This window comes from Ammodytes marinus (assembly GCF_949987685.1).
Source record: "Ammodytes marinus genome assembly, chromosome: 4".
Lineage (NCBI taxonomy): Eukaryota > Metazoa > Chordata > Actinopteri > Uranoscopiformes > Ammodytidae > Ammodytes > Ammodytes marinus.
This window is the reverse complement of record NC_137233.1, coordinates 12,124,205-12,133,646: the sequence shown is the minus strand read 5'-3', so window position 1 is coordinate 12,133,646 and position 9,442 is coordinate 12,124,205.

The following is a 9,442-nucleotide window of genomic DNA, read 5'->3' as shown; positions in this document are numbered from 1 at the left end:
ATATGTCCCCTTTAAGCAAAAACAAACAATTGTTTCTGTTTTATGTAGGCTAAATAAGACAGAAACTATTGTGGGCCACCTCAAGTAGGCTAGGTCTAAATATATTGAGTTGTTAATTTCCACTGCTGTGCATATGATGTAAGAGAGGAATCTAAAAGTCACAAACAGAGCAGAGCAAACAATAGCCTAGTTAACACTGCATTGCCATCTACTGGATGTCCTCCGTCATTTCAGTTCTGGATTAGCTTGCTGTTAAACAAACATATGGGCCGGTATTTTTCTGATTAGATCCTGAGAGTCTTGAATTAAACTAATAATACATTAATTATAAAGCCTGCTAGGCTTATTAATTCAAACTCGTGCGGCATTGTTTTCGACATGGAACGTCGAGTTTACGGTAAATTGCTTAATGATGAGAACATTGTTGCTTGGCAACTTTTAAAACACACGTTTTCAAACACTAGTAATGTGTTTGCTTTACATAAATGCAGACAGGCGGGCCCACAAAAGTATAGGCTACACTTAGGCCTACATATGTTACACTTACTTACTTGAAAGACGGTAACAGTTTGTGTATCAGATCAAGACACGAGGACAAGTTCCATTTTAGAGTGATGCATTCAGTGTTGCCAACTCTTCAGTAAGGAAAGTCGCTATTGGCTGTCCAAAAAGTCGCTAGAAGTCGCCAGATGACGTCATCACCTAATTTGCATATTTGTAGATGACGTCATCGCCTAATTTGCATATTTGTAGACAGGGGTTTATACAGTAATATTTGAATAGATGAGGTTCTAGTGTTATGAACGTGACAATCGCATAAACAACCAACGTGGTAATGTTAAGTCTAGCAGTAATCATACATGCTCATGGTTTAAAAAAGCACTGCATAACATTTTGAATTGCACTACTCGTAGACTGTAGAAGAGGTGGGAAAAGCTGCTAACTGCTAATAGTGATGCTAACGGAACACGAGCTGAGAGGTGTATCTCCTGCTCTGACCGCAGCTGGGAGGGGCTGCTGCGCAAGGACCGGGCCGTCTGTCAATGCTCTGTGACGGGGGACGGGCCGGGAGGCTCCCGCTGCTCGTTGAGAAGCGTTAAAAGTGATATTTGCTTCGGCGAAAAAGTCACCAATAACTCCAGAAAAGAAGCTAGATTTGTCGCTTGTCGCTTTTTTGAAAAAAAGTCGCCAAAGGGGTCTGAAAAGTCGCTAAATCTAGCGACAAAATCGCTAAGTTGGCAACACTGGATGCATTTTTTCTTTGTTTTTAATCTCCTTCAGGTGAAATCCCGCCAAAACCTGAATATGACGTCACATGCCAATTACCGTAACAGGCAGTAAAGTGGAGCAGTCAGTTTAGTCAGTTACGGTAAATCACACAAGAAAATAAGTAGCCTAAGCCTCAAGTAAATATGGCTTACTTCATGGCTTTACTGGGCTTAAATGTCCCATAGAGATATGGAAATTAAATATTAAGTCATAAAATGGTTATATTCTGATGCCAAAGGATATTGAAAAGGAATAGGCCTACAGCCTCATTCTGCTAAGTCATTTCTGTGTTACACTGCCATCTGTTGTGACTAAAACAGCATTGCAATTCAGGCACTTCTTTTTTGTCTTGTCACCCCACACATTGCTGCGTAGATTTTTGACAGTGATTATTACAAAGCCGAACTCATTAAAGATTTCTCAGAAAAACTAGACACATAGTCTATGTAGGCCTATATAAAGTAGGCATATCGCGCTACATTTTTAAGGATATTAAGTGCATATTATGACTTACAAATTACTATAGGCTATTAACAGGAGATCAGAATGAACAACAGCTGACTATAAAGGACAGTGGTGTCCAACATTTTGTATGGCCTGAGACTCATTTCACATTTAATTTCAAATTACTTGCTCACAGATTTTAAGCAGTTCAACCAAAACGGACTTGTTCATTTGTAAATGCTTTAAAGGTAAATGTAGCCTACTAGGCTATCCAATATATAAAATATAAAATAAAAGTAAGAATGTGCAGCCTACAACATTTCACAAAATAGGTTAGATGTTGTAAAGGCTATCAGGTGTTCTTATTTATTATACATTCCTTATTAGTCCTTTGGATGGGACCCATTGGTCTATTGGGACAAGTGAGTATGCGGTTTCTACCCTCGAAATCCACATGCAATTATTTTAATATCCCTTATGGGTCATGTCACTGGCTGTGGTGTTCACTGTCTCCTATTTTTTTTATACAATCATTAAAAAAAGAATAACGGGCTCTCAGCACGACATCTGGTAGCTGCGTCAAAGTGAGGTAGTTTACGGTAAAACATCCGCCCATTACCATGTGATTTCACCGATGTTTGTAAACATGCGTCAACCACATGTGATTCTGGCGATGAGGAAAGGTTCTGCAGCCGCCCGGCCAACCAGCGGCTGGGGGAGTGTCGGGGGCGGGGTTCCTGTGTGTTGCACTATGGAAAATCGTTAGTGGGATACACTGTAATAAACGTGCGCTCCGAGAATGATAATAGCGACAATGAGGCTGAAACGGGAACATTTCGGACTGAGCATTCACAGAGGACCGGGTCTGAGAGGCGCCAGCCGGGAAATAGATGAGGCTTCTTCTGCACGAGAGGGAAACAGGCTTGGGATGAATACGTAAGTTATTTATTTGTATAGGGTGAGAGCGACACAATGCAGCGTATGTTGCGTAAGAGAATACCACTATGTAATTCATAACCACTCGAGTGCTGGGTGAAAGGGCAACAATAAAAGCCCAGAGGCGCTATCCTGAAAGTGTCAAGCACAATGATGAGAGGAAGAAAATAAAAGTCCCGTATTTGCAGGTAAACGGGGGCGGAGGAGCTTGTTGTTAGAAAAGGGTTTTACTTTTTTAGTTTAATCAGAAGTGTCTGATCATCGACATGACAACAACAGGTAAATTAAAACTGCGTCAGCGAGAAGGATCGAGAAACCACTATGAAATCCAATGGGAATTTCTGCTGCGATGGTGAAACATGCTGCGACGTCGTGTTGTGCTCTGTCTCAAACTTGAATGTTGGCCGTATTTCATGTGGAAACAAGATGTAAACAAATCGTGGAAGCGTCGGGCATGCATGGCGTGTGAAGGGAGAGCTCGGAATAGGATGCTGCGCAAGAGATGGACAGTGCGTAATCCTGTTGTGGTGGGAGAGGACGATGTTACGCAGTTCATATTGGCACGATCATTTAACACCTCGTGGCCTTGTTTTGAAGTGTACAAACAAACTAAACTTTGATCATAAATAGCAGGATGAAGATACTTTTCCAAACATGGTCACCGATTGACGCACGGGGAGGATTGTTCTCTTGTGTGTGTCATGTCGGAGGAAATAAAATGATTGTAACATTTAGTAACACAATGGTGACGCAGCTTGTTTTATCTTTTAGGTGTCCCAACAACATTTTCTGCGTCACAGATATCCCCCAGGATATACGTAATAGAAATATGTCTTCTTGGTGCGCACTTGATAATGAAAACAAGCTATATGTCCCAAAGATAGGGGGCGCCATTGAGTAACACCGTCCATGGACTGTATCATCGACTGCAAGGGATGTTGACAAACGGGTAGCCTATATTCCTAATTTCCCCCCTGAGCACTCTTTTTACTTTATTTCTTCTTTTTTTATATTTATATGTATTTATATCTCTGGGGCCTCTTTAACCCCATTTTATCCTGATGACGACATAGACAAACAAGGAATGATTATGTAACCAAAGTCAATCACTCAAAGCTTTGAGCCTTCTATAACTGCGTTGTGTTTTTTAGCCCTTAAAGTTCCTGCCAGAGAGAGAGAGATAGGGAGAAAGAGACATAGAGAGAGAGACATTTAGCTTGTAATGCACACCTGCCAGAGCACAATAGGACACTGACACGCCTGATGTGTTGACACGGTTGCTGTTGACACCACAGTGGCTAGACCCTCGCACCTTCCTAATGGCCCTGGTGGTGGAGGAGGGTGTGGTGCCTCCCGCCGCTTACCTGGCTGCCAGATGAAGCGCTTCCTCTCCTCAGAGCGAGGTGAAAATAACACGCACAGGAGGAGAAAACTCCTTCCCTGACAGGTGGATTTGTTCGGTCAATGGGTAAATCAGAAGCAGTTCTCATGCATTGCTAAACCAGAGAGAGAGAGAGAGAGAGAGGGTGGCATTAGGACCTTAATTATGTTTACTGAATAGAAACTTGACTCCCGAGGGAATGTCACTTTGGTAATTCTGAATCAAACAGGTAAAGGTCATGGGAGGATGTAGCCTACCACCTGATTTGTGGCTTAACAGCAAAACATCCCTTGTTTGCATTAGGCCTACTCTTAAATTTTTTTAAAGCAAAAACAATACTTGTACTCACTGTGACTAACGTGCCCCGTGCTGCAGTCCTAATGTGTACCATGTTTTTTAAAAGCTGACAAGTAAGTAACAAGTAAGTAACCCACTTTCAAAGACGAGGACAAGCATGACCTCAAAAGCTTTTTTGCTGTTATTTTAAGGAGGGACGCTGCCTCTCAAGTCTAACAAACAAAAGAAGAGTACCGTTCAAGGAGAATTAATTTGACGCGTTCAATTGAATTGTATTCAGACTCTTTTGGGAGAGATTTCTCAAAGATTGCTTTTATTGAGTTCTAAAACTAAAAAAACTATCCCTGCATTTTTTTCAAGCAGGAGCAAAATGCTCATCAGAGACTGTCGGGCCAAAACTAGATGCAGCAAACACGCACTTTCAAATGAGTCACTAGAAAAGGCTACGTGGATCTGTAGATGGCTGTGTTTACAGAACGGGGCCAGCATCACCTGTAGCCCACATGAAACATCAGAGAAAAAAACAAAAACAGTGAGCGACCCACTGCCTTTTTCAAAACAGATGCCTCTTAGCACAGATTATAGAATAGTGAGGTGGCACCGAGCCAAGTGATGACAGTGCTAAAATGAAACCCCAGAGCCCTGCTGGCCTCGCTAAATGATGATGTATTAATAGACAAGTGTGGGCGGCATTCATTCGCAGGTATCATTAGCAGCTAGACACCTATGGTGATGCAAACGAGGGGAAAAACAACAACCGTGAGCTACTGTGCTGAATCCCAGAAGGCACCTCTCCTTCCTGCCATTATTAAGGGCATTGATTTTTTTCTTTGTTCAAGATATAGAGTAGACCTGCATACAAGGCTGAAATAGTAAAATAGTGAAATAGTTCCTTGTTGCTTTTCGTGTTTTTGTCTAGAATTGGGGAACACAGCCAGATTTTTTTCTTTCAGCCTGGAAACTTGATCTGCGTCACGAGGACACCCCTACAGCTGCGTTTTCACTTGTTTTGCGCGCTTGTATCCCTAGTTATCACTCCTGTTATATCAGCAACACATCTGATGTTTCACAACAGGCAGAGGGGGAGCCAGAGGACAGTGACAAAGTATAAAACTACTTTCCCATCCGGGGCCTTCCCCATCTATTTCCACCCACTGGGCATCAGATAGAAAAAGAAAACAAACAGTTATGCTTGTGGCCTCTCACATCTTTGAAAACATTTCCCAATGTGTTGCTCTGAAGAGTAGATGATGCAACGTGATGCTATTATTAAACTGTCCAAAGACAATTGGCACTCTCAGGACTTCTAGGAAAAATCCGCAGGAAATGACAAAAGTCCCACCTTTGGCTTTAATTGGTCCAGTTAAGTATCATGTGATTCAACAACTTTTAAATAACAAATGACCAAATTATTGTTAATTTTGTTAGTGATCACAAATCATTTCTTCATAAAATAATGATAATTTATACACATTCATAGAACTAGTAGTATTAATATTCAGCGAATTTTGAGCCCACTTTTCTTTTGTCTTTTTTTTCTGATTGTGCATACGTATGTTCAGCGGTGATTCGAAAACACATGACCTCGATGAGTTTTCCCCTCTCACTCCTGATAAATTAGGACTTCTAATCTGTAAGAGGATTAGCCACCTACCCTGCTTGCACGTGCACACATGCGCAAAACACCACCCCCAGCTGTTACGCACACACACTGTCACACACATACGGGCATTCTGTGTTAATTTGTCTCTTGCACTAACATGACCCAGTGGGTACGTTCCAATACCCGTTCAACAGGCCCTCGTTCACTTTCCCTAGGCACTTGCCCTCGGGGGAATCCCCGCTGCCATCTTAAGTGTCGTTCCAATAGTCTGGAAACTGAAGTGAACTTCGTGAGATAGACCCTCGGAGGGCTGAGTGATCAAGTCAACATGGATGGTCACTCCGAGGTGGATATCACCCACAGTGCATTGCAGTTCGGCTTCTTCTTCTTCTCCTTTTATTTTCCGGTAGACTGTATGCTTTTAGGGACATCGCGGCCACCCGCAGGACAAATATATATATATAAATATATTCCAAAACGCCTCAATTAGGCTATCCTATTTCCATACGAACAATCCAGTGAATGTATTGCAGTTTACACATTGCTGCTATAACACCGATGGCTGCCAATTAGAGGACTATTTAAAACAAATGTTTTTGGTTGAAAGTATAAATAAGAAAATATGTCGGAGCAAACTATTTACATGTGTAAGTAACAATATCTTGATAATCTGAGTTACCGTGTCGAAATTCAATGTTTGTTATGCTATGGAAATGGCTTTCTGCAACATAGGCTACCTTAGCAGAATGTTATAATTCTGTATTATTTGCATTCAGATTTACCTATGTAACTGACGGTCCATTGCGACTACAAGGGCAAGTGGGCAAGTGGGTTCCATTTAAATCCTCTGCTCCTCCCCCGCCCAGTCTCCCTCCGCTCTCCAAGTTCCCTCCGTGCAACGTATGCTGTTACGTCATGCCAAGGGCTGAGGGTAAATGAACAAGGGGAAGTGCAACTACTATTGGAATGCAGTGTGTGTCTCTGTCTGTGCCACAGCTCTGACAGTCTGCAGGGCATGATGCATTGTGGGATGTGGTCATCTTATGTTTGTCTACCAGATGAATATGTCTCTTTATGACGCGCTTAAATCAGAAACATTCTATCAATTTGGTTCTGATTGAATAACTTGTGTTGTCGACTTTTATTTAGCTTCCTTTTTTTTGTTAGCATGTTTCCCTGGGATGTGATGCTAGGGATGGACTGTGCACACAGCTTGGTATAAGTAGCTCTAAGTTAAGCCAATAGTTGTTCCAAGCATTTTTTTTTTTTTATATATTATTTTTTGGCATTTTCAAGCTTTATTAGATAGTACAGAGTTGAAATGGGGAGACAGACAGAGAGAGAGGGGGGATGACATGCAGTAAAGGTCCACGGGTCGGATTTGAACCCGCGACCACTGCAACGAAGGCCAGAGCTAATATGGTACACACTCTATCCACTACGCCACCGGAGCGCCCCGTTCCAAGCATTTTTGTCTTTGTTTCAAAATGGGCCGATGCGCCTCTAAACAAGCAGTAGACGATCAGGTGACTTTGCAGAAAAAAAAATTATTTCGATGCAGAAAGCAGCCTCTGCACACACACACACACACACACACACACACACACACACACACACACACACACACACAATAGTCACTGAAAAGGGCTCATAGTAAAAAGAACGAGAGCAAGAGAGAGGTAGAGACAGAGCTCACAAATAGCTGAGTTACATGGGGAGGAGCCCGAAAAGCAAAAAACAAGGAGAAGATGGAGGAGAGCAGTGGTGCGGCCTTCATACTACACTGCCTGCCTGAGTAATCCTGGAAGCAGACGATAGATTCATGAACGTACTGGCAGTGCTTGTCGAAATCGAGGATGTACTAATCCTTTGTCTGGTTCAAAGTACACGTCCGTAATACTATGATGGCCATTGTATGTATGCCCCCAAATTTGATTGTCAGTGGTTGAAACACACCAATCATCTGTAGATCAGCTGTTGTTTCAGAAGCCAAGACACTAAACTAGCAGTGAAGAGGATTAAGCAGTGATCGACAGGGAAATAGTCCCCGAAAGACACATGAAGATTTTGGATTAGTTGCTACGTCACCTTTTCACATCAACACAACAACAGGGTCTGAGGCACAGACAAAGGAGATAATGCTAGTCTTTCAATGACCTGACCTACAAATAGATTTCAGTGAGTCTCTGACGTTAATTATCTCAATGTTGTGATGTCATTTCAAAGCATGAATAGGAACAGTGGCATAGCAAGTGTCAAATTAGCTCTCTACAGACACACTGTGCTGCATATGTCTTATAGAGATTTAAAACAGGGGTTTGTACTAATAATGAATTCTTACCTATTTCAGGGTGTTTTTCCATATCTCACCACCACATGGACCAGGAAGGGGACTGGATGCCTGAGGCAGACCCAGGAGAGGACACAGTATCCTATTGTGTATTACAAAGCGACCACAGGGAGCTGCGAAGATCTATTTTTCGTGGACAGCACGATTCACAGACAGTTTTTGTTGGGGTCTATCTCTGGTGCCAGTCTGTTGCGGTGCCTTTTTCTTAGGCTGAGATCTTGGTCAACTGATGCACTTTTAATGCAAAGAACCAAGCTGCTGTGTCATTTTTAGAGGACCGGGCAATGAATCAGTAGCCCTACCCATAGATCTCGGTGCCAGCAAAGAGTATGCATCGTCTGGTTGACTTTCTTTATGCCTTCTAGGGCTCCAGAGTTTAAAGGATGATAGTGTCAGCTCAACTATTGGCCTAAAACTAAAAAGAAGACTTGTGCATCATTACCAATAAAGCAGTGAGAATAGTAATGATTTTTGAAAAACAGTATATAACAACATATGTCTAATGGAAAATTAAATTAGTCAAATGTACCCAATCAATTGTATACCCGATGATAAGAGCAGCCTCTTAAATTGATAGTGTTTGGTATTTTAGTAGGTAATATGGCATGGAACATGTTGAGTCCTCTTTAAAAATATATTTAAAAAAGTTATGACAGTAACGTTTTTTTTTTTTTTTTTTTTTTACCAGCAAAAGCAGACACCAACTGTGATTTTCGTCAAAGGTATCCTACCCAGGGAACTGGTTTCACATGGTGTCTTAGAGTATAAAATCACATCTAGCACCATTTGAAATCGGTGTCCTTGAGTGGGAACAGACTTCAGGAATGAAGACGGCGACAACGCTTCGTTCACCAGAAAGTTTAGGATCGCCGTTTCGATGGATTTGTTTGTTTCCAGATATTTAAAACTGTTCCAGATTGATGACACATTCAGTCAAATGAATCAGTTTAGGGTGATTAGAAAAACAAGATATAATATCAACTGTTAATAGCGATTGAACCACCCTCGCACCAAGGCTGACCGTTTTCGTCTGGTGTTCAGAGTTTCCATCATGTCTAGCACCATTTGAAATCGGTTACAATGTGGAGGGACTATCAACAAAGCTTCGGCCCCAGCTGCTGCATGTTTCATTTTCTTAAAGTACCAGAAGGTGGCGGCATTG